General features: G+C 50.0%; 1 protein-coding gene across 4 annotated transcripts in view; it reads left to right on the top strand.

Annotated features, from left to right (window-relative positions):
- SEMA5B (semaphorin 5B) overlaps positions 1-22549 on the top strand; it is a 119966-nt gene that overhangs the window by 23138 nt on the left and 74279 nt on the right. The window contains exon 1 of one of the 4 annotated variants that reach the window (XM_038003410.2): positions 11294-12245. The exons of the other annotated variants lie outside the window; for them this stretch is intronic. The gene's annotated coding sequence lies outside the window, so the exon portion shown is untranslated. Of the gene's footprint in view, positions 1-11293; positions 12246-22549 lie in introns of those variants that run through there. 4 annotated transcript variants of the gene reach the window in all.

Raw genomic sequence — 22549 nt, 5'->3', positions numbered from 1 at the left:
GTGGGGAGTCAATTCCAAAAGGAACTTGTGAGGTAAAAACTGGCATGATGTCCTTTAATAGGTGACAGATAATGTCCTTTCTGGCTAGGGAGGACCCTGATGCTGTCAGGGGTGGGGCCAGGTGGAGGAAGGCTGTGGGCAGGAAGAGGGTGTGTAGGGGAGCAATGGGGTCTGAGTGGTGGATTGGCTATGGTGCTTGAGTGAAAGTGTGCTCATCCCCAGAACGAGTGAGTGCTCAGGGCTTCTGCCATTCCTCTGACCTGTCACACTGGCCTTCTTGAAAGCAAGAGAGGGTGTAGAAGAGATAACCTCTCAGAGTTCCATAAGGCACTGGTTCTCCCATTCAGGAAGTTTTTCCTACAGAGTATTCTGGATTTTCAGGGAGGCAGTGTGAGGTTTGGTCAGACTGATCATCAGATTTACTAGGGGAACTTTAAGAAAAGACTGAGTTTGGGCCCACCCATGAGATTCAGATTTGATAGGTCCAGGTGGGGCTGGAAGCCTGAATGTTTGTTCTAAAAGAGCAACATCCTAATCCAAATACCAACTATTTGTTCACTGGAAATGAGGTGCAATCAATTTCCATCAGCCTGGAGGAGCCTGGTGGGAGGCCAGCTGTAACATATTGTTGCCTGGGTATGTTATATTTGCAGTCTGCACCCGAAATCCCAGCTCTCCAGAGAAGCTGGGGTGGGTCATTCTAAAGTGTAAAGTGTTCTAACACACTTTAGATTGGCCTCTGTAAGCAACAACACTTTTACATTGTTAGCCATTGAGTTTGTGATTCTCTATAAAATGTGTTATATGCATCCCTATCTTCTTACACGGGGTAATGCAAGTGTAAATGTAACCTTTTCTTGGTGTCCCAAGGGTATATTAGAAAGCTTAATTAATGGACTGGGCTCTGATTCAGTGGGGTGTATGGGACAATTTGCTTACGCCAAATGGCCCCCTGAGGTTTTGAATTTTGTGCCTGCTCTTTCCTTTTTCCAGCTGTGCCTCTTGCTGACGGATGTCCCTTCTTGCTAGACACAGTGTATCTGCCTAAAGCAAATTTTTCTTCACGTTTAATTTGCATTTCTTATATGGGCTTGGAAAATGGGTAACTAAAGTTCTGAGTAGGGCACCTTGTAGTAAACTTCCCATCCTCCATTCCACACCTCCTCCCGGAGTAGCAGCAATGAAACTTGGGCTTGCCTAAGGAGATGGCCTTGACAGGTTTAAGGGTACGTATGCTGTTTAACTTTAGCAGGGGTTGGGCCATAAATGGACACATGACACGATTTTGACTAATGAGATTCGAGGAGAGGTTTTCGATTTCTAGGAAAGTTCTTCCTGTTTGTCAATAGAAAGCCACCAGAAGTCATTCTCTAGGTAGATGTTAAACAAGGAAGGCTGCCCTGATTGTTCTTGGCAGCTGAATTATAACTTCAAGAACTTTCTTTTTTTTAAATTTTTTTTCAAGACGGAGTCTCAGTCTGTTGTCCAGGCTGGAGTGCAGTGGCGCAATCTCAGCTCACTACAACCTCCACCTCCAAAGTTCATGCAATTCTCCTGCTGGCCTCCTGAGTAGCTGGGATTACAGGTACCTGCTACTACGCCTGGCTAATTTTTTGTATTTTTAGTAGAGATGGGGTTTCACCATGTTAGCCAGGCTCGTCTCGAACTCCTGACTTCATTATTTGCCTGTCTCGGCCTCCCAAAGTGCTGGGATTACAGGTGTGAGCCACCACACCTGGCGAACTTCAAGAACTTTCTTTGGGGAGAGGCCTCCTGAGGATGGAGAATGGCAGGATATGGAATTTTAGCGGCTGGCAGAGTGGAGAGATGGAAAGAACCTGAACTGCATGGTTTTTATTATCTCTAAAGCTCCTCTCATGTGAATTATTCTATTTTCTTTGGTTTAAGCCTCTTTGAATTGAATTGGGTTTTGGGTTACTTGAACTAAAAGCATGCCAATGGTAAATACTAAGTGGATGAACTAATAGTGTGTGGGTGCAAGGGGAAGCCTGAGGCTTTAGTGGGAGCACTTTGTTACTGTGTTTCTGTTTCTCTGAAAGTGGTTTTATGTTTTGATTTGGAAGTAGGCTTATTTCTTTATGAGATTTTCCCGGTGGGTAGTGGCTGCTTCTCATTCACTTTTGTGTCCTCAGTACTTTTTGCAGTGCCGTGCACTTACTGGACATTCAAAAAACTTAAATTGACTTGAACTCAGCCATCTGTAGGTGACTGCAGCGTGCTTTCCCCTTCTTGGTGGTAACTGTACCTGCTTGTTGATTTTACCTGTCACGCTCACTAGGATGATAGACATATGACACACTATGGATGCTAGTAATTGTTTTTGTAGTGCTTTCCGGGTTACAAAGCACCACCTCATCCTTATCTCTGGAAATAAGTATGTCTGGGGTCACCACCGTTTTACAGATAAGAAAACCAAAGGACTGTGTGTTTACGTGAAGTTTAATTTTCTGGCTAGTTCTTAACAAATTTAAATTGGAAATGGCATCCAAAGCATTTTCTTTGAGAATAAATAACCCTGTGCTCAAAAAGGAACCCCTCTTTTAATATTTCTCCTAAACAAGTGTCCCACTGTTTGCTGAGACGTGAATGACTCATGATGATCAATGTCTGCAGGTCGGAGCTTCAGGAGGCTACTTTGACTGGAGGCTGCCCCTGCCTCCCACGGCTCTCTCCAAAGAACTGCAATTTGCTGTCAGGTTACAGCTCTTCAGGATTCACAGCTTGAGCTTCCCACTTAGTTAATTGGTACTTATTCTTCAAATTGGGTTGTTTTCACCAGTAGAAGAGAAGCAGGAGTTTGCATCCGTCTGCTGCTCTTGCAAGCTTTGCAGCAAGAAAATGAACTGGGAAACTTGAAGTGTCTCTTACTTAGAACCGTGATTATCCACACAAAAGCATTTGGGAGCGGGACACTGAGTAGGTTTGCTTCTGAGGGAATGCACGCATTCTCCTGTGTCTACCAAGACTGACAGGCTCCTTCAGAATGCAATGCACTGGGTTAATGGAATAGTGAAAGTTGAGCTCCACCTGCATACCCCATCCGTGATGCCTGTCCACCTGACACCAGCACAGGGCTCCAAGAATGATGCCCTCACAATGCCTCTTCCCTTGCTCTCTCCCCATTACCCCATGGGTTTCACCCATTTGTGTTTTCTGGCACTTGGGTTTCTTCATCCTTGTGCTCACTGAGGCCTCTCGACATGCTGGAATGCGCAGCCTATTCTGATTCTTGTGCCTTGGTTGTCTAGCTGAATTCTCTTTCACTTCAAAACACCTATAGAAATTGTTGCAGAGAACACTTATTTTGACATTGTTTCAAAAATGGCATTGCATGTGTATCTTGTCTCCCGGAGGGCAAGGACTGCGTTTTACATTGCTTTTGGAGGAATGAGCAGTGCCCAGCATGCACCTTATTGTGTAGAATTTGGAGTTATCAAAGGAGTTTGTTACCCAATAAGTGCCTGAGGAATGTCATCACCTCTTCTTTTTGCTTTATGGATTCCCTGTGCTCGCTCCTCCTGCCACTAAGTACCTTGCCTGGCTACCCGCTGTGAGGTTGAATGCAGATGTCACCAGGCCTGGGCTTTTAAGGGCATGAATGGGTATGAACTTAGCTCATGTTGTCTAAATGCATTCTTCAGTACATTATAAATGTAAATGATAAATGTACATTCAGTACATTATAAATGCATTCTTCAGTATATTATAAATACATTCTGGAGTTTTGGTCACTGGGAATTACGAAGGGGAGAGAGGTAGGAAGAGAAGAGTTGGATAGAGTGGAGCGGATGTATTGAGTATGAAGGGAAAAAGGTTTGAAGATTCCTCCACTGCCCCGATGACTGCAGCTCTTTGTGAATTTTCTGCTGCCACCAGCTAAGGTTTAAAAAAACGGAGGGAGTCAGGGTGGGGGTAGTTCCTTCTCCAAAATCTATGGTTCTTGGACTTATTTTTCTTTTTCTCCATGATACTCCTGCTGCTCCCCAAGCCTCTGCAGAAAAGCTCACCCCACAGAGGCTGAGCTGTGGCCGGTGGCTGCCACCCACTGTGTGAGAGAGGGTGGGGCTGCTGAGGTCATCCCCACATTCAGACTCCCCTGAGATTTCCCTTCAGGCTTTGGCTGTCTGAGTTTATGGTCTCTTCCCACTGCCTTTCCTTCTTCTCCAGCATCACCCCCTACCCTGTGTCACATCCTGCTGGGGCCCAGTACCTTGAGCTCTGGGGTCACTTGGATACGAAATCCGCCCTGCTCCTCCCAGGGCTGCCTCCTGGGGATCAACCAGCTCCCTGTCTAGCACAGTCCCTTGCAGAGCGAGGCCAAGCCTCTGGGATTCAGTGTGTGCTCCCACTTCATCCTTATTTCTCGCCTCAGGTGGTTCTCCACCTGGAGTGGATCGACTACCACCACGTACGCAGGTGTCTGAAAGTACGGGGCTGTTTTGGGTATCCAGGTGACTGGGGTACCCTATTGTCATTTGGTGGCCAGGGATGCTAAATCCTTGCAGCTCACCAGGAAGGTGCATCCCTCAAAAAATGCCATGCGCTCCCCTGTTAAGAAGCACTGTGCACCCCAGGCTGGAGTTCCAGCTTTAGTCTTCTACAATGGCAGTGTGTTGGAGTCACAGTAGGTTTGAGTCCCTGGGTTTGAGTTCCTGCTCTGCCACCTATTGGCCCTGTTACTTTAGTTCCCTAGCCTCTGTCTCCTCACCTGCACCATGGGGTGATGACAGTGACCCCACTTCACAGAGCTTAGATAGGGTTAGATTTGTGAATACACCTAAAGCACTCTGGACAGTGCCAGGTGCGTGCCAAATGCCAGAGAGCCATTTGCTGTTATGATGCCCTTTACAGCCTCTTCCTGCCTGGCCTCCAGGGCCACCCCTTTGGCCTCAGGTTGAAACTGTTGTCCTGGCGCTTGCTTCATGACAACTGGGCCATGGCCATCATGACTGAGAACTTTGGCCCAGGGTTTGCACCTGCGCCACCTCTAGGACCTGCTCCCCATGCCCCATTCCTTCCTAGTCCAGCTCCTCCCTCCTGCCCTTGCCTTATTCTGTCCTTCAGGAGGGCTGCTCCTTTGTTCCCCCCCTTTTTTTTTTTTTTTTTTTTTTTGAGACAGAGTCTCACTCTGTCACCCAGGCTGGACTGCAGTGACGCAATCATGGCTCACTGCAACCTCTGCCTCCCGGGTTCAAGTGATTCTCCTGCCTCAACCTCCTGCTGGGACTACAGGCGTGCGCCACCATGGCGAGCTAATTTTTGTATTTTTAGTAGAGACAGGGTTTCACCATGTTAGCCAGGATTGTCTCGATCTCTTGACCTCGCGATTCACCTGCCTCAGCCTCCCAAAGTGCTGGGATTACAGGCGTGAGCCACCGTGCCTGGCCTGTTCCTTTTATTAGGAGTCTATTTTTGTGGCTCTCTTTTTCTCTCTGTCCCCATAGCTGTTGTGGATGTTCGGTGTTTTCTTCCTTAGAACCTGTTTTAGCCTTTGTAGATTCTTGGGCCCCACTTCAGAGATTGTGCTACAGGATGTCCAGTTGGGACCGAGTATCTGCATGGAACCAGATGCTGGTGGTCTTCGTGGAGCCAGCCTCCGGCTCCATTGGTCCTGTCTGTATGACTACTCCTCCCTGGGGAGGGGAAGGGAGAAGGGAGGGTCCTCGCTGCCCTCAGCTCCAGGAGGTAGAGGCTCATTCGTGGTTACAGCTGGTCACCATTTGCCTCAGGTACAGATGTCATTATCTTTGGTGAGTTTTTTTTTTAAATCTACTTAAAATTCTACATTTATATTTTCTTCCAGCTGGGGACATGCCTCAATTCTAAATAGCTGCTTTGGGAAATGAAAGATGATGGAAGGTGAGAGGTGGCATTGCTTTCCCTTAGGAATGTGGTGTAATGGGAAGGGGGGCCTCCGGGCTGGAACTCGACGGCCTGGGTTTCTAGCTCCGACTCCATCAGTAGCTGCTGTGTGACCTTGGTTGAGTCAACTACCATCTCTTGCCCTCATTTTCCTCATTTATAACATGAAAGAGTTGTACAGGTTGGACTTGCTGAAGTTGTCTTTCCACCCTCAAAGTCTGTAAGTCAATAAGTCTGTTATAATTGTGCTGACAGCTTTAGAGTGGCTAATGAATGAGAGTTTAGTGGGAACACAATTAAGTGGTAATGAAGGCCTCAGCAGTAAATCTCTCTACTTCTTGCAATGAGTTGAGAAGATGAGACTTGGAGTGCCTTTTCACTGAGCGGAGCCCCTGGGAAGAGGGAACAAAGAGCTCCAGGCTCCTACTTGGAGACTAAAGGAGGCCAGGAGTCAGAGATGAAGTCACACCTCAGGGGAAGCTGGGTAGCTAGCTGACTGTCCTACAGCCAAATGGGTGGACTAGCAGGGTAGGTCTGGAGCTTTGTGGGGTGGAGTGGAATACTGACAGCTCTGCAGACCTGGGTAACACTGACCCAGGCTTCCGTCCATTTCCAGAACATGTTCACCTGCTTCGCCTTGTGGAATCCTCTCACATCTGGTGAAACAGATAAGCCTGGAACTTTTATCTTTCCCATTTAACAGATGAGAAAAGGAGGCTCAGAGTGGTGACTGGCCCAAGGTCAGGGAGCTGATAAGTGACAGATCAGGATTCAGCCAGGCTTCTTGATACCAAAGCCCCATCCTTTCTGCTCTACTCGACTAGCTCCTCCAGTCTGCGGGCCAACCTCTGCGGGCTGCTGTGAGTGGCCGACCCTGGAGTGAAATGGGTCTTGCTGTTCAGAGCACTCCCAGAGGGTTTGCCAAGGCTCCCTGGGCCTTGCCTTTGTGGATGGGCCCTGGGAGAAGGAAAGATCAGGTTGGTATACGAGGTGGGGATGCCTGGTCTGTGGTAAGAAGGCCCCAAGGGAGGCTCCTGTGAGGCTTCTCAGTGTCTTGACAGGCTGTGGCCTTGCTGCTGAGAGCTGGCTCAGCCAGGTACGTCACTGTCACCAAGCTCTCCATGGCGGTCGTCAGGCAGTGTTTGCCGCCTGAGGTTGCATCAAGCTGGGAATGTCCTAAAGTGGAGGTGTGAGGAAGAGAAGGGGTGATACCTAGAGACTGGGGTATCTCTGTCCCAAGGAGACAAACTATAACAAGACCTGGTGAGGAAAGAGGCCCACTCTGGGTGGTGTGGGGCAGGGGCAGGGTCTCCTGGCCTGGGGGTAGAGGCCTGAGGCCGATGAACTTCCCTCAAAGACTCTGGCTGCTGGTAACTTTGGCTGCAGAGACACAGACCTTGACCTTTCCCTTCTGAGTGAAACAGGGCGCAGGCGTTATGCAGAGATGCAGCATCTTTGCTGCAGAGGGAGGGAGGAGGGAAGGGAGGGAGGGAGCGAGTATTCGTCTGGGTCCTGCCCTAGAAATGCTTCAAGTAATAAAATCAGGATGACTTAAGAAATCCATTACCCCTCTTGGCCTCCCACAGCCACCAACATGCCCTGGTGGAGACGGGGAGGGGAGAGGTCTGGGGACCAGCCAGGTAACGTGGCCTCAGTCTCCTGGCCTGTGAACCAGGGGATGGGGTAAGGTCCCCATCAGCTCTGACCTCAGGTGGGTCTGGAGGAGAGAAAATCTTCTGGGGAGGGGCAGAGGAGGGATTGTGAGGAGATGCCAGCAAGAAAGGAGAGAAGAGGAGGAGCTAGAGGGGAGGAGAGGAAACTGAAGGAGGCTGAGGAGAGGGGGAGGTGAAGAAAGCCATGAGAAAGCGAGCAACCCACAGAACACAGGTGTTCGAGTCTCTGCCTCGCCGTGGTGAAGTCTGTGACCTGGATCCAGTCAGACACTCTGAGCCTCGGCTTCCACACCCGAAGAGGAGATGGCAGTGCCCACTGCACTGTTGCGAAGGGGGAAAGGGTAGTTCACAAACCATAAGTGCCACACAAAGTGATATGTTGGATTCACAAGAAAAAAAGCAAGAAAGGAGGTAGCGAAGGTGGAGCCAGGGCAACAGGAGAGAGCATTTTCGGGGCTTCCCTTTCCTTGGGTGTGGACATAGGACAGCCGGTGGGAGTGGCAAGTAAAGAACCCATAGGTGGACCAGGGAGGGAACCAATCCTCCCTTGGTGAGGCCGTTTGTGCCCCCTCCAGGAGACAGAATCCAGGGGCTCCCTGCGTCTCTAGCTGAGGGATCTTTGCCTGTGCAAGAACATTCTTCGTGGGGACTGGGCAGGTCGAACGCTACTCTGGCTTCCTTCCCAGAGGCCCAGGGCAAGGACAGGGCAGTCTTGGGCTCTGGGGCCTCACAGAACGTCCCAATTTCTGTCAGACTTAAACTCTTGAAGGGCTGAGGAGGCTGGTGTGAGGGGTGCACGGTTATAAAAGAAAGCCTTTGACAGAATCTTGAACAGGAAGGCTAGAAAGACAAAAAGAGAAAAATGTGGCTGAAGAACATTCTGGAAAGCCCCAAACCAAGGCAGTGCTCTCAGTCCACGTGGGCCCAGCCCCACAGTCCCTCCTTCCACTGCTCGTGCCTGGATCTTGGCATGTGCGAGGCCAAGGCGGGGAAGCATGGGGCCGGGGTCAGGGCAGCCAGCTCCCCTGGCAGGCTAGATTTATGATTTGGCTGAGCTGGGGAGAGAGGGAGCCTGCGATGATCCAGAGTATGAAAGGCAGCCCAGTGTTTCCTGGAGCAGCTGTGGTGCCAAAGGCAGGGACGTCCATCTGGCCTTGCTGTGTAGTACATTTGTCACCCGGATCCCGGGGCTCAGACGGCCTCCCTTCTGCCACCCGTAGCCACCGAGGCCAGCTCTCACCTTCAGCAGCCTCTGCTGTGGGACCTGCAACCCCCGTAGATGCTGAGTGTGTGTGTTGGGGCAGAGCTGCCCCCTCCCTTGGGACCCTCTTAGGCTTCGCCCTCCAGCTGGCACCCATCCAAGTTGGTGTCTACTCAGTGTTCCGCGGGGATGCAAAGCCCTGGAGTCAGAGAGGGGAAAGGCCTTCAGACTAGTGCTGTGATCTCAGGCTGTGTTCTGAGGAGCTTGAGAGCGCCTCCAAGTCACCTTAAGAGCTGCTGAAGGAGGCTGGCAGCCAGGCTCCAGCCCTTGACCCATCAACGTAGCTCTGCTTCTGTCTGATCTGGATATATACAGATATTCTAGATAAGATTTCACTTTAATAATGAGAAATGGAGGCTCAGAGTGATGAGAATGGGTTCTGCTGCTGAAAAGTAAACAGTTTGAAGACCACAAATCTGGTCTCATTTCAAAGAGGAAGATACAGTGGGCCAGGGAAGACCAGCAGCCCAGCCAATTGTTGGCAGAATAGGGACTAGAACCCAAGCCTCCTGGCTCCCCAGCCATGATCTCCCCATGATACTGGGCTGTCTCATTTGAGGTGCTGGTCTGAGCATTCACAGCCATCCCCTCTTTTGAACCGCAGGCCCCGCTCTCAAGCTTGGGTGCTGTGTCCTCTCAGCTTTAGCTATGCTAGAGGGGGCTTCAGGATGTAAACCATGTGTGGCCCAGGCCAGCCGTTTTCAGGTGTGACTCGAGACCTCTGTGGCTGACCCACAATTACAGCTTCTTCTGCCCAGAACCTGTCTCTAGGCGCCGATGCTTGGGCTATGGACACCCTGTCATCCCGGGGGCTGTTGGTCGTTATCAAGGGTTTTCTGGTAGAGCATAGGCCATTGCCTCTTCTTCCCTTTTGGTCTCTGGAGAAACTTGTCCTGTTCTACTCAGGCCTCCATTTGTCCATTTGGGATTCTGATGGTTGTTGCTGACCCAGCCACCCTCTGCCATGGTCCCTGGGTTCTGTTCCAGAAAACCCCAGACTAACATTTTTCCCAGGCAAGCAGCTCTCTCCACCCCCACCACCCGATGCCCTGCTTCTCACAGGGTCCCTCCAGCCCTGGCCACGGTCCTGGTCCCCAGCTTGGCTTGTCCTGGGTTACGTTCCGCCTCCTTGGCTGGACTTGCTTTTCCAACCTGACATGTTGCCCCTCCGCCTCTCCTCTCTGGGTTTACAATCCCCGGCTTTCCTCCTGCTAAACACCCCTCTCAGCTCCTTCCAGCCGGCCCTTCCCCTTTAAGCAGCTCACCTGGGGGCCTCCTTCCCAGTGCAAGAACCACCACCTCCGTTTCCCAGGATTCCGTAGAAGAGGAAATAAAGGATCCAGCATCTCTGAGGGCCAGGCATTGTGGGCGGCATTGTACCCATTTCATCCCATTTGGTTCTCACAACAGCCCTATGAAACAGATATTAATACTCCCACTTGTCATATAGGGAAACCGAGTCTCAGAGATTTAGCAGCTTGCTCAAGGTCACACAGTTGATAAATTTACACTTCTGGTCCTGCCTAACCCCTGAGCCAAGGCAGTCAACCACAACAGCGAGCTGCCTGGGCGGTCACCTCGCATGGTCAAGCCAATTACCCTTAGGACGAGGGTGGCACAGCCTGTGGTGCTGTGTCTCCAAAGAGCTCCTCCCAGCACCAAATCCCTCACTCTGTTTACCTCGTTCCCCATTTCTCCTTACAGACCCATCAGCACACACCCATCATGGCAGGAAAATGTAGGAAGGAGAGGCAGGGGCCTCCCTGCTTTCACAGGTCAAGAAAGAGTAATCACTTTTGCACTCGTTGAGAACCACCATAATTGTTTGCAAAGCAAGAGGTAAATATGAAAGCCATAGATGGGGTCCTGGCCTCCTCTGTGGTAGTCAAGATGTGAAACAGAGAGGTGTTCAGCCCTACAGGTGGCTAATCTTACAGGAGAGGGAGAGATGAGAGGCTGTGGAATATCCTCTACTCCCCACTACACTCTCTGCAGTCCTGGCTTCCCTCCAAATGAATTGTGCAGGCAGCCTGGAGTTACCACTCATCCTGTTACCTGTGGGGTGTCTTGGTGGGCAGCACAGAGGAGGGAAGGTTGAGGAAGTCAGGCTGTAGTGGCGCCGGGCTGGTGGCACACTCCAGAAGGGCTTGCTGTCCTCCCAGCCCAGGACCCACAGGAAGCCTGGTGAAGAAGATATAGCTCTGAGATGGGCAGGTGGGGAGAGGCTTCTGAGGCTTATGGACAATGAGCGTGGGGACAAGTGGGCTTGAGGCGGGGAGGACAATGACCAATATGGGAGCATAAAAGGACCTGGGCTGGGAAAAGGAGGGGCAATGCCGCTGACTATTTGGTGAAATGCTTCTTCTTCCAAAGTTGTTCCCCGAGAGTATTCGGCAGGGGGAGCTGACTGCTGACAGCAGCAGCTGTGGGGGTGGCAGGAGCGGGAGGGGTGGCATTATCACCCTCTCAGAGCGGGTGGCAAGGGGGCGGGGAGAAAGGGATGGTGTCTCCTGCCTCTTCTGGAATCTGTGTCTCTCACTGCCCATCCCCCGTCTCCAAATCCAGGAGGAAAGAGGGATTGGATGAAATTAGAGAGGGACAGATAGATGCTCTGGGAAGATGCACACACTGCTTCTCACCCTCTCTCTTGCTCACATGCACACATACGGTCTCTCACACACTCTTACACACACACTCTCTTTTCCTCCCTCTCTCACTCTCTAAGCCAGGGCATCACACCACTGCTCTCTGGTCCAGCCAAAGTTGGGACGAATAATCCACTCCACGAGGATAAATCATCCTAAACCATCCTCAGGTGGCTTTGAGGAAACACGGGAGAGGAAGCCAGCCCTTGTGGGGTGGCCAGGGCTTGGCCAGCTGGGAGGACAGTCTGGCGCTGGTGATTGGTGTGTCACAGCCGGGCTGCGGGCTGCTTCCAGCGCTTTTGTCTGGCGCTGGGAGTGAGGCTCAGCAGTGCGAGGGACAATCGGAGCTGCTCGGGGGCAGGCTGCCGCGTTGTGTCCGGCTTTCCCGCAGCCAGACCAAGCCGCCTGGAGCTGCTCGTCAGGTTTTCTTGCTGACCTCACCTGAGCACAGTGGCCTGGGTGGACTCTACAGGAAATGTTGGTTTCTCCCCGTGAGCAGTAGCAGCAGTCCCGGCTCTCCTGGACTGAGAACTCATCAGCCCCAGGAAGCCCAGAGCCCCTTTCAGGGATCTGGAACCGGCGTGCCTGTGGCCCCAGGTCTGCTCCCAGGCGTGGGCTGAAGTCCTGACCTCTGTCGCTGGGGGCGAGGAGTGGGAGAGCCCAGAGCCCAGCTGCTGCCCAGGCTCTGGCAGACAGCAGGCTGATGGTGCTGGCTTCCCGGGACTGCTTCTCCTGCCTGCTGTCTGATTTCCCTGCACGGTGCCCGCAGCTGAGCTGCTACGGGTGAGTACTTGGACAGATGTCCCTTTCTGCGCTCGCTGGATGTCCCCAAGTGAGTCACAGTGGACCAGCTCTGACGGTGTATTTTCAGAGACTAGACGTTAGTTTGCCTCACCTCATGCCACCTGGATGGGGTGGGAGATCTAGGGAGCAGGGCCAATAGGGGGTGAGGAGGTGGGGCATCAGGGAGCTGGGGCTGCAGGTATTTTTCTTGGGAGTCAGGAGACCCTGGAAGAAGTTTCTCCTACTTCTTCCCTCTCCTGGTTGGGTAGAGATGTGTCTAAGAGCATGTGGAGGGATGGTGTCTCCGAAATGCCCCACACCCACAGGTGCTCCAAGCTTTCACTTGTACTCTTACTGCTAAACCCCTGCTAGGTAAAGCGCATAGATCACAGAGTGAGATCTGCCCTTTCCTTTCCCTGGCCGTGTGGCCTCCTCCCACGCTGACATCATCCTCCCAAAGCCATTGAAAAGTCTCTGTGATCCTTCTGCTTTTGCCCTGAAGTCCCTGACCCGTGGCTGCTGGGCTTCTCAGAGTCACTTTGCTATCAGCGCGGCCAAGAAAGGACACGGGAACTCTTTTTTTCTTTGCAAACAGTGGTGGGTCCCCACTTTGAATGTGCACAAAATGAAACACCATAAGGCTGGAGAACCACAGCCTTGGGGACCCAGGGACCCTTTTTTATAGCCTGGATCCCTGCCTATCCATTAAAACCCTTCCCCTTGGTGGTTACAGTTTTGTTTTCAGCTTGGGCTGCGTCTGGGAATAAGGAGGCCTAGGAGGTCGCCACATGCTTCCTGTATCCATAATGGGTTCTCAGCGATCTGTTTTGCCATCACAGGGACGCCCATCTTCCTGGAATTCCTAACATGCCTGCGATCGTGTTTTCTCTCCTTTGTGATAGTATGGTCTTTGCTTATATCTCCCTAAGTTTCATACGATGAGTATGTTTTGACAAGATAACCTCTGAGGTCCCACTGGGAACATTTCCAACTTTCCAGAAGGTTGTGTGTGGGAAAACTCTGTGGTGCGCCCCCACCCCCACCCAGTATACTCCAATCCTTTGGAGCTTGTCTGAAATCTAAGACAGGGCTGAAGGACCATGATTCTGACTCATCTGAGATTTTCCTTCTTACAACTCAGTAATCACGGCATGGAGGGTGCAGCAGTGTTTAGGTCAAGGTTTCTCAACAGCAGCACATTGAAAATTGCAGATGGATAATTCTTGGTGGGGCAGAAGGGGGGTGTCCTATGCCTTGTAGGATGTTTGGCAGCTTCCCTGGCTTCCAACTGTGAGATGCCAGTAGCACCTTCATTTGTGACAGCCCCAAATGCCTCCAGACATTGTCAAAGGTCCCTTAAGGGCAAAATTGCTCCTGGCTGAGAACTACTGGTTCAGGTGAACACTGCTGCTGCTACATCTTCTCCTTGGGCCCCCATGTGGCCTTTGGTCCCCTGAGACTCGGTCTCATCCTAGCCAAGTGAAGTGTAACCATGTCTGGCCTAAGAGTGGAAAGGCTTGGGCTCTGGGCTTGTGTGATCTTGCTCACGTTCTTACCCAATCCTGACTGGAGAATCACTTCTCCCAGCCTCCACCAACCTTCAGCTCTTTCTAGTGGAAATGTGGTGGTGAGTCTCGGCTGCTGGTTTGGGTCCTCCATCTGTGCAGTGTGAAGTCTGGGAAGGAAAATCCCACTGTAGGGTACCACTGTTCCTTCTTGACTCCTGCTCAAAAGCTAAAAGTGGCATCAAGGCCAGGATAGGTTTAGCATCCAGAGCGTGTGTGAGCATACACACGCGTGTGCATATATTTACACATACACTTGCTGGCAGCGTTCTGGGTCCTGTACTGAATGTGAATGATGTGGAGGTGAGCCCTGCCCTGGGGATCTGTTGAGTGAGACAGACATCATGTTCTGCACCAATAATGAAATAAATCAATCGAGAGGATTCTGTACCTTGCTTGGATTAAGTCTCATCCTAAAGGCAAAATAATTCTGAGGAAGAGTAAGCAGAGGAGAAGAGCCTCTTGAGTTTTTTGTTATCAGAATCCCTGTGGGGTCACAGGGGTCCTGTTCGTCATCGGTCCAGGAGGGCTCCGTGAAGGAGACAGTCCAGAACCTATGATGGCAGTGTGGTTGTGTGTGCATGTGTGCACATGTATGTCATATATTGTGAAGCCCTCAGGTCCTTCTCTTACCTGACAGTGAGTTTGGGGAGCAGGTAGAGAAGACAGCTCAGGAGTGCCCTTGTCTCCTCCCAGGCAGGCAAAGTTAGTCCTGGGTGAGAACCACTGGTTCAGGTGAACCCTGCTGCTGCTGCTACATCCTCTCTTTGGGCCCTCGTGTGGCCTTTGGCCCCATAAAACTGGGTCTCAACATGGCCAAGTATTTGGCCAAGGGCAAAATCGTTCTGTGTAGGAAGTATTTCCTCCTGTGTAGGAAAAAAGGCGCTGCCCTTCTTTCCATGTCTCCCATTGACTGTGCAGAAACTTGTCCCCAGAGCTGGAGGGCAGGATCCCCAGCTCTCCCTTAGCAGAGGAGGGACTGATAGGAAGCCTCATGTTGCAGAGAAGTTATTGGCCAAAATCCAGTTTGTGGAAGGGAGCTGAGAGGTGCTCCAGGTGCCACAAACCAGCAAATCATCTCTTAATCAGCCTGCTGGGCTTTGAAATGCCTTGTATGATCTATTTCAGCAGATTTTATCTCTAATGATGCTTGATACTGGTAGGTAAGTTTACAATCTCTAAACAGCATCTAAAGAACAGGGACAGGGAGGTGGCTGGACAGTGCTGCCTGGGATCTTTAGTCACCCAGACAAGCCACAGCATATTGTTTTTAGGGCCCTGAGTCTTCATGGTCTCTGCCTAACTACGCAGAATCAGTTTGCCCCCAGCAACTGTTTGGGAGCCTTCACCCTTCTCTTTTTCTGACCTTTACTCCCCCAAGGAACCAATTTTCTCTGAAAAGCTCAGTGGACATTGGAGTAAGGGAGAGAAATTTCGCCAGATGGACAGCTTTGGGGTAATAAGCAACTCTGTGATTTGCACCTTTCCAACCTTTAGGGTGTAATGCTCTGAGGTTTGCAGTTTCATGGCCCCAGGACAGAGCTGGGTCACATCTACCGTGTGTCTATTCTGTTCTGTGCTGGTCTGTGAAACTTCCAAAAGTGACATGAGGATTACCCAACGTGGAACAGAGACAGAGAGGTCCTTCAGAGGCCCTTGTGGGCTGCTGTAGAAGGCACAGCACATGTCCATGAGACCAGGTGCAGAATCAGGAAGCCTTCCCAGAACGCTGGTGGGCCAGTCCAGGGTCGACTATGAGGGGATGGTTCAGAGCCAGGACACTGCCTCTGCAGTCTCAGCGCAGCTCTGCACTTGGGACCTTTCTCCCCACAACTAAGCCTGGCAACATCAGGCAGCAGACCCCAGCTCACAGCCTTCCCTGACCCGCCAGCAGCCTCTGTGTGGCTGCTGGGAATCTGCAGGGGCTCTGAGCCTCCCATCTGAAACTGATGGCACAGGGGGCCATCTGTGGACAATAGGAGCTTCTCATAGGGTTAGGGATTCTAAGACCGGTCTCCCAGAGCAGGGGTGTGGACTCTCTCAGAACATATGCTGGTTAGATGCAAAAAGATTGTTTTCCTCTAGCAGAGCAGGGAGAAAGATGTGGAGGGGACATTTTGGAGAAGAGGGACTCCTGTCCATACTGTGCCAATTAGCAACAGAAGCCCCACTGGCCATCCCCAACAGGTGGGATTACACAGGTGGGATTCCTCTTGAAGTACACTGATGCCAGAGCCTGTTTCTCCAGAGCAGAAGGGCTGCATTCATGCCTGCATTCATTTCTGTATCCAACTTTTACCAAGTGCTTACCAGGCTAGAGCTAGGTGATGTGTCTCTGGCTTTGAGGAGCTCCCAGTCTCGAGGAGGATGAGGCTGATATGTCAGCCTGAATCTGAAGTAAAATTTCAGATTTTTACTCCCAGTCTCAAGGAGGATGAGGCTGATGTGTCTCAAGGAGGTGTGGTAGCCCTCACGGGCATGAGAGCCCAGATGAGGCAAGATTAATTGTTTTTTCTGGCCATTCTCCCAGCAGAGCTTTCCAGGCCCCACCCCAAGGCCTTAGGAGATAACAGATGTGAGGTCAAGTCACAGCTGGAAGCAGCAGGCTTGCTCCCAAACTGCCAAGTCCTAGAGAGACTTATTAATATCTGCCCCCCAGAGCTGGCAGGAGGCTCCCCAGTGTCCCTTAATTGTTCACTCTGTGTTACTTGCTTTCCGTAATCTCTGTGCTCCCGCTCTTCCTCCTGCTGCTGTCTGCCTGTCCAACTGGTCACTTCATCCTCAGTTTCCCATTCCGCCCCTCCAGTGGGATCCGGGTGGTTGGGGTTCTGTAGACCAACCTTAGCACATGGAGGATATAGAAGGTGTTTGATTTTAGCAGAGTATGGGCTTTGTCCTATCCCTTCTGCCTCACCTCCACACTTGGGTTTCATGCTAGAGCTGGGTGCCACACCTTCTTTTCAGGAAACCTGGCTGTGAGTTCCTGGCTCTGCCATTAAAGCCCTATTGCCTCAGTTTCCTCGCCTACAAAAGGAGGGGTTTTCTAGAACAGTTGTTCTCCCAGTGTGTTCCTTGCACCATAGCACAGCATCACTTGGGGACTTGTTAGAAATGCAAATTCTCGAGTCTCACCCCAGATGGAGAATCAGGATCTCCGTGGCTGGGTGCCAGCAGCCAGGGTTTCTGCATGGCTTCTGGGTGGTTCTGATGCAGCTCAGGTTTGAAGACCACTACTCTTGCACATCTCTGGGGCCCCCTTCCAACTGCACTTCTGTGGCTGGTCTCAGCATTTTCCAACTTGCGGTAAGTAACCAGTGACGTGCAAAGATGCAGTGACCACATTCTGGAGCACTGCCAGCTATTTTGCAGGTATCATAAAGTTCTCAAAATTGAAAACAAAAAAATCCAAAAAACCCAACCCCAACAAAACCCACTCCTATGTCCTGATTTTTCCCGAATGGGATTCAAGGTAGTTTACAATCCCATTAATTTCAGTGTCTGTCTTCTCCCAGTCCCTGTCAGGAGGAGGCTGCAGAAGTATCTATGCAATCCTGTGACCAATACAGGGCATCCGTCCATAGCACACACCATGGCCCAGCAGCATAAACACTCCTGCCCTTTCAGAGCCTCTGGGGAGAGTGGTGCCTCCGTGATTTTCATGAAGGCTCTGTCCCCAGAGCAGCAGAATGCCCTGACATCCCTCTCCTGCTGCTGGCATTTAGCCCATTGCTGAGTTAATTCGAGCAGTGCTAATAACCAGTTTGAGGGAGAGGACCTCTTGCAGACCCCTAAATCCTACTCACTGGGGTGCTGATAACAGGATAAGAATGCTGCCTGGCCACCTGCAGCCATTCAAAAACAGCACGTAAAAGGCCCGCCGCTGGCTGGATTCTGTGGAGATACCGAAAGAGGCAGACCTTTTGTCCCTGTCCTTTGTGAACCCATGTACAGGGGGAAGAAGACTGCATCTTCAATGTTTAGTAGAGTTTCCCCCCCGGCCTGCATTTTTCCCTTCCCAGGACTTCCCCTCTCCAAGCTTTCTCTCTCTCTCTCTCTCTCTGTCTCTCTCTCTCTCTCTCTCCCCCCTGTCTTCCCGGTATCACTTTCCTGGAGGTCCTCAAACCCCAGCCCATCTGGCTTCACTGGGTCAGGCACAGCATCCCTTTTTCCGCAGGTTCTGTGAGGGCCCAGCCCCAGCTGAGACCTTTCCTGGCCTCTCTCCGGTCTCCAAGGAGCCTGCAAGAAATGCAGCCTGAGAAAACAGCCTCCCTTCCCTTCCCCCACCTCTCTGTTCTTCTTCCCCACAGTCCCGGGCCCCACACAAGCTCCCCAAGGCCTGCTAGCTCATGGCCCTCCTAAACTCATGTTTTATGCAGGAACATCCCCATTCTCATGGAAAGTGCAGCAAAGTTTGGGAAAGAATTTCAAACCTCTTTTGAAGATGGTAGAGCAAATGCAGGGTTATAGGGTTAACTTCAGCTGAGAGTTTTTTCTTGGCTGAGTGGACACCCCCTTGGCAAGTGTGTGTGTGTGTGTGTGTGTATGTGTGTGTGTGTGTGTTCCTTTCTACTCAGCATTTGCATTGCAGGGAAGTAGGGGGAAGACTAGCACACTTACACACTACACACACACACACACACACCCCAACATACACACACACACACACACACACACACATGCTCTGGACCTGCCTCATCTCCCAGTGCCCCCTCCTGCCTCTCTTGCCTTATAGGGAGCAACAGGAGTAACTTGTCTTGGATTTAAACATTCTTTGGAAGCACAGGGAAAAAAGATCATTTGTTTTTCGAATATTAGAAGGAAGATGAAAATTTGTGTGCAACTTTGGTTTTGGTGATTTTTCAGAAGATCTCATGTCTCTTTGTTTCAAAATGTCAAAAATGGTTGTATATAATTGATTTAATAAAAATGAAACTATCTTATTGGGTAGATCAAATTGCATGTTGCAGTTTGCTCTGCTAATCATTTCAAGTTTCCCATTACAAAAGCACCTGTCCTTTCAGAAGTCTCGCATGCACTGTCTTCTGACACTTTTTAATAAGTAGGCAAAGCCTTGAAGAGAAGAAACCATCTACAGCACACTTAGAGTAAGACAAAGGACAGTATTATGCTTTCTGGACTTGGTGTTGGCAAGAAACAGAAAAGCACTTATTTTCAGAAAAGAAATTGTGAAAAGAAAGGAGAGGAAAACCTTTAAATCTCATTGAACACAATTTACTCCATAGAATTTTATCTAATCAGCCTCATTCTTTGAGCCATCACCTTGAGTCATATTTGATTCTTCTAACACTTCATTTTTATCATCTTCCCGGAGTCCTGAAAACTGAAGATTTGCCTAAATTGGGATAAGCTTCTCTCTCTTTTCACATGTTAATTTATTTCTTGATTTGGACTATGTTTTTCCAAATATGGCTCCATTTCTTTTCACATGCAGTAGAAGATGGAAGGGGCAGATTAGAACCATAGGCTGGCGTGGCCACCCTGTTGGGGGATGGGATTTTCTTGGGAGATCCCCCAGCTTTCTCCCGGCTCACACCTCCTCCTGCAAGATTCCAGCTATCTGCAGCATTGAGCAGCTGGGCGCTGGGGTTTGGGAGCTTTTGGGGGGTAGATCTATCGAACACTGTGGCCATTCCCCTTTTACCTTTTCACAGATCTGCCTCCAAATCCAAGATCCAGTACTTTCATGGAAGCTGAAGTTGCTGGGGACAACATTTTTCTCATTTTTCTTTTTCTTTACTTTTTTTTTTAAGAGACACTCTATCACCCAGGATGGAGTGCAGTGATGCAATCATAGTTCACTGCAGTCTCCAACTCCTGGGCACAACGTATCCTCCTGTTTCAGCTGGGACAGAGTAGTTAGAACTACAGGCAAGTGCCACCCACCAGGCTAATTTCTTTAAAAAAATTTTTTTTTTTTTAATTTAGAGACAGGGTCTTGCTGTATTGCCTAGGCTGGTCTTGAACTCCTGGCTAGAAGCAATCCTCCTGCCTTGGCCTCTCAAAGTGCTGGGATTACAGGTGTGAGCCATTGTGCCTGGCCATTTTTCATTACAGTAATCCATTTTACTTCCTCTGTACTTATAAGTTGGAATGTACTTGGATCCTCGGGAACAATTGATTTTTCTGTAGGTCATTTAGAAAGGAATGTCAAACAAGATGCATCATTATATGCAGACGGAAAGATTGATGTAGCTTTTTTAACTTAAAATCTTACGGTGTAATTTTTAGAAATGGTTGGGGAACATAAAAATACCCTATCCTAGACACTTTATTCATTCTAAAAAGTTTTAGGATCCAGAAACGTATTTGAAATCGTATATTTCAAAGAAGTCTTTGGGACAAGCGGGGAAATTATTTTTTCCCGTATGTGATTTTTCTGGGCCTTTACATTTTCGGTTGTGTCCCTGGGGAACTGCCTGTGTCAGACAAATTTAGAATAAAATCGAATTTCCTCTTTCCTTCTCTGAAGCTTTCGTTTTAATTACTTTTTTTTTTTTAAGTAGAACTTTTTTTCAATTTAAATTCTACTTCAGATTCAGGGGATACAAGTGCATGCCTGTTACATGGGTATATTGCGTACTGGTGGGGATTGGGCTTCTAGTGTACCCATTACCCAAATAGCAAACCTTGTACCCAATGGGTAACCTTTGTCGTTATTCTTAATGAAAACTGTTTGTGATGTGCCCAGGATTCTGCTGTGGGTTTTTGTTGGAGCAGAGGAGCCCCAGAGGGAGAGAGAGCAAAGAGACAAAGACATGGGCCCAAACAGAAGCCACAGACGGACATGAAGAGGCATGGACGTATTGGCAGCCCCCAACTGACAAGCGACAGCAAAGGGGGGTTTTAGTGGCAAACCCAGATGCTGTCCTTCTGAGGCCACCCCTGCTGGCCAGAATGGGAATCATAAGGTTAATGGGAGGGCCTCCAAACACTTTGACAGGCTTCTTCATTAGCTGTGGAGTTGGGGAGGAGGTGAGACAGACGGACCTGAGGGGAGGGTTCCCACTGGGCCTTCAGAGCCCGCCTGCAGCTTCCAATCCCTGAGGGATGGCCCTATATGAATGAGTTGTAGGTGGTGGGGCGGTGGGGGAGGGGGAGGTGGGGTGGGGAGAGGATGGGGGCGGTGGGGGCATGTGGGGGAGTGAAGGAGAAGAGAAGAAGGAAGGTTACTTAGAGAACTGTGGGCAAGCCCTCCATAGCAAAACGTTGTAGGAAGGAAAAGGCGGCCTGTACCAACCTTGCTAGCTGGTTATTTCTTTACTCTTCTGCACGTAAGACCAATGATGAAGCTGATGATGAATTTCCTACTAAGAGCCAAACTCTTGGAATGACCTGCCCTTGCTTCTCTCTCCTTCCTCCTCTTTTCCCTATCCCTTACCCTGTCCCTTACCACTCCCTTTCCCTCTGCTTCCACAGCAGGGGTAAGATAATCATAACACTAACATTTATTGGGCAATTACTGGGTGCCAGGCTCAGGTGAACTGGCCCTGGTCAACCAGGTCCTGCCCAACTCTTAAATTCAATTTGGTAAACATCAGTAGCCTCCAATCTTTAGTGGTAGGTGAGGGCTGTAGGCCTCCTCCTCACCTCATTCCTGGGTTACCATGAAAGTCAATCTCAGGCCAAATTCTGCCTGTTTAAGATATTTATTAGCAAACCAGCACAAAACAGTCACACAGCCTGTTCTGGAAACTCAAGGAAGTCCTGGCTCTCTGACCCTTTAAGTGTTCCAGCAGTACCTGGCCTGAAAGGTTCTCTCGAGGCCTGAAAGCTTCCCTCGAGGCCTGAAAGGTTCCCTCGAAGCCTGAAAGGTTCCCTTGAGACAGTTGCCACAGGATTTGGTCAACCATCTGGTGCAGGGATTCTGAGCCTTGGAGGAGATGCTAAAGAAATGGGGGCTGTTCACCCTAAAGGAGAGTTTCATAGGGGAGCCTGAATGAAGATACAACTGACTAAACACTTTGATGACTTTTTTTAATTTTAATTTTCAAACTTTGAGATGCTATAAAACAAATATAGAAAACCACACAAAGTAGATGTTTTAGTAATGGGTTATTATAAAGTTAAGCTTTTTACACCATCACCCAAGTCAGGTAATAGGACTCTGTCAGCCATTCTAGAAGCTTCTCTGTGCTCCCCCAAAAGTAGCTTGGCTTTCTTGTGTGTCTTTATAGGGTTTTTCCCCTCCCCTGGATGATTTATTGTGCACAAAGTGAGGCTCCAGTTTCCTGAGCTCAGAACAACCCATAATGCATTGAACCTGCAGGAGAAAAAATTTAAGTTAGACTATAAAAAGAATGTTCAGGATTTTAGAACACTAGAAATCAATGACATGAGGACAGAGAAAAAAATGAAACAAAACAAAATCCTCGAGATGACTTAGATGTACTTCTGGTTAGAGGCAGGGAAATAAAGGAGACGAGCCTTAAAGATCACCCCAATGCCTGGAGCTGCCCCTCAAAATTAGACTGGCCATATGCCCCTTGCCTCTTCTGACCAGCAGGAGGTAGAGGAGTGCTGCAGGTGGGGCTGGGGGAATGGACACCAGGCTCAGGTGAACTGGGCCTGGTCAACCAGGTCCTGCCCGACATCCCGCAGCCACCCTGCCTGGCCAGCTGGGGTCTGCCTGGTGTCTGTAACCCCTCCTTCTGTGATCAGAGGCACACTCTTCCTCCTGATGTCTTTAATCCTGCCTCAGCCGGTCAGAGAGAGTGACTC

This window comes from Chlorocebus sabaeus, chromosome 22 (assembly GCF_047675955.1).
Source record: "Chlorocebus sabaeus isolate Y175 chromosome 22, mChlSab1.0.hap1, whole genome shotgun sequence".
Taxonomy (NCBI): domain Eukaryota; kingdom Metazoa; phylum Chordata; class Mammalia; order Primates; family Cercopithecidae; genus Chlorocebus; species Chlorocebus sabaeus.
The sequence above is the reverse complement of the archived record's forward strand: the minus strand, read 5'-3'. Positions and strand labels throughout refer to the sequence as shown.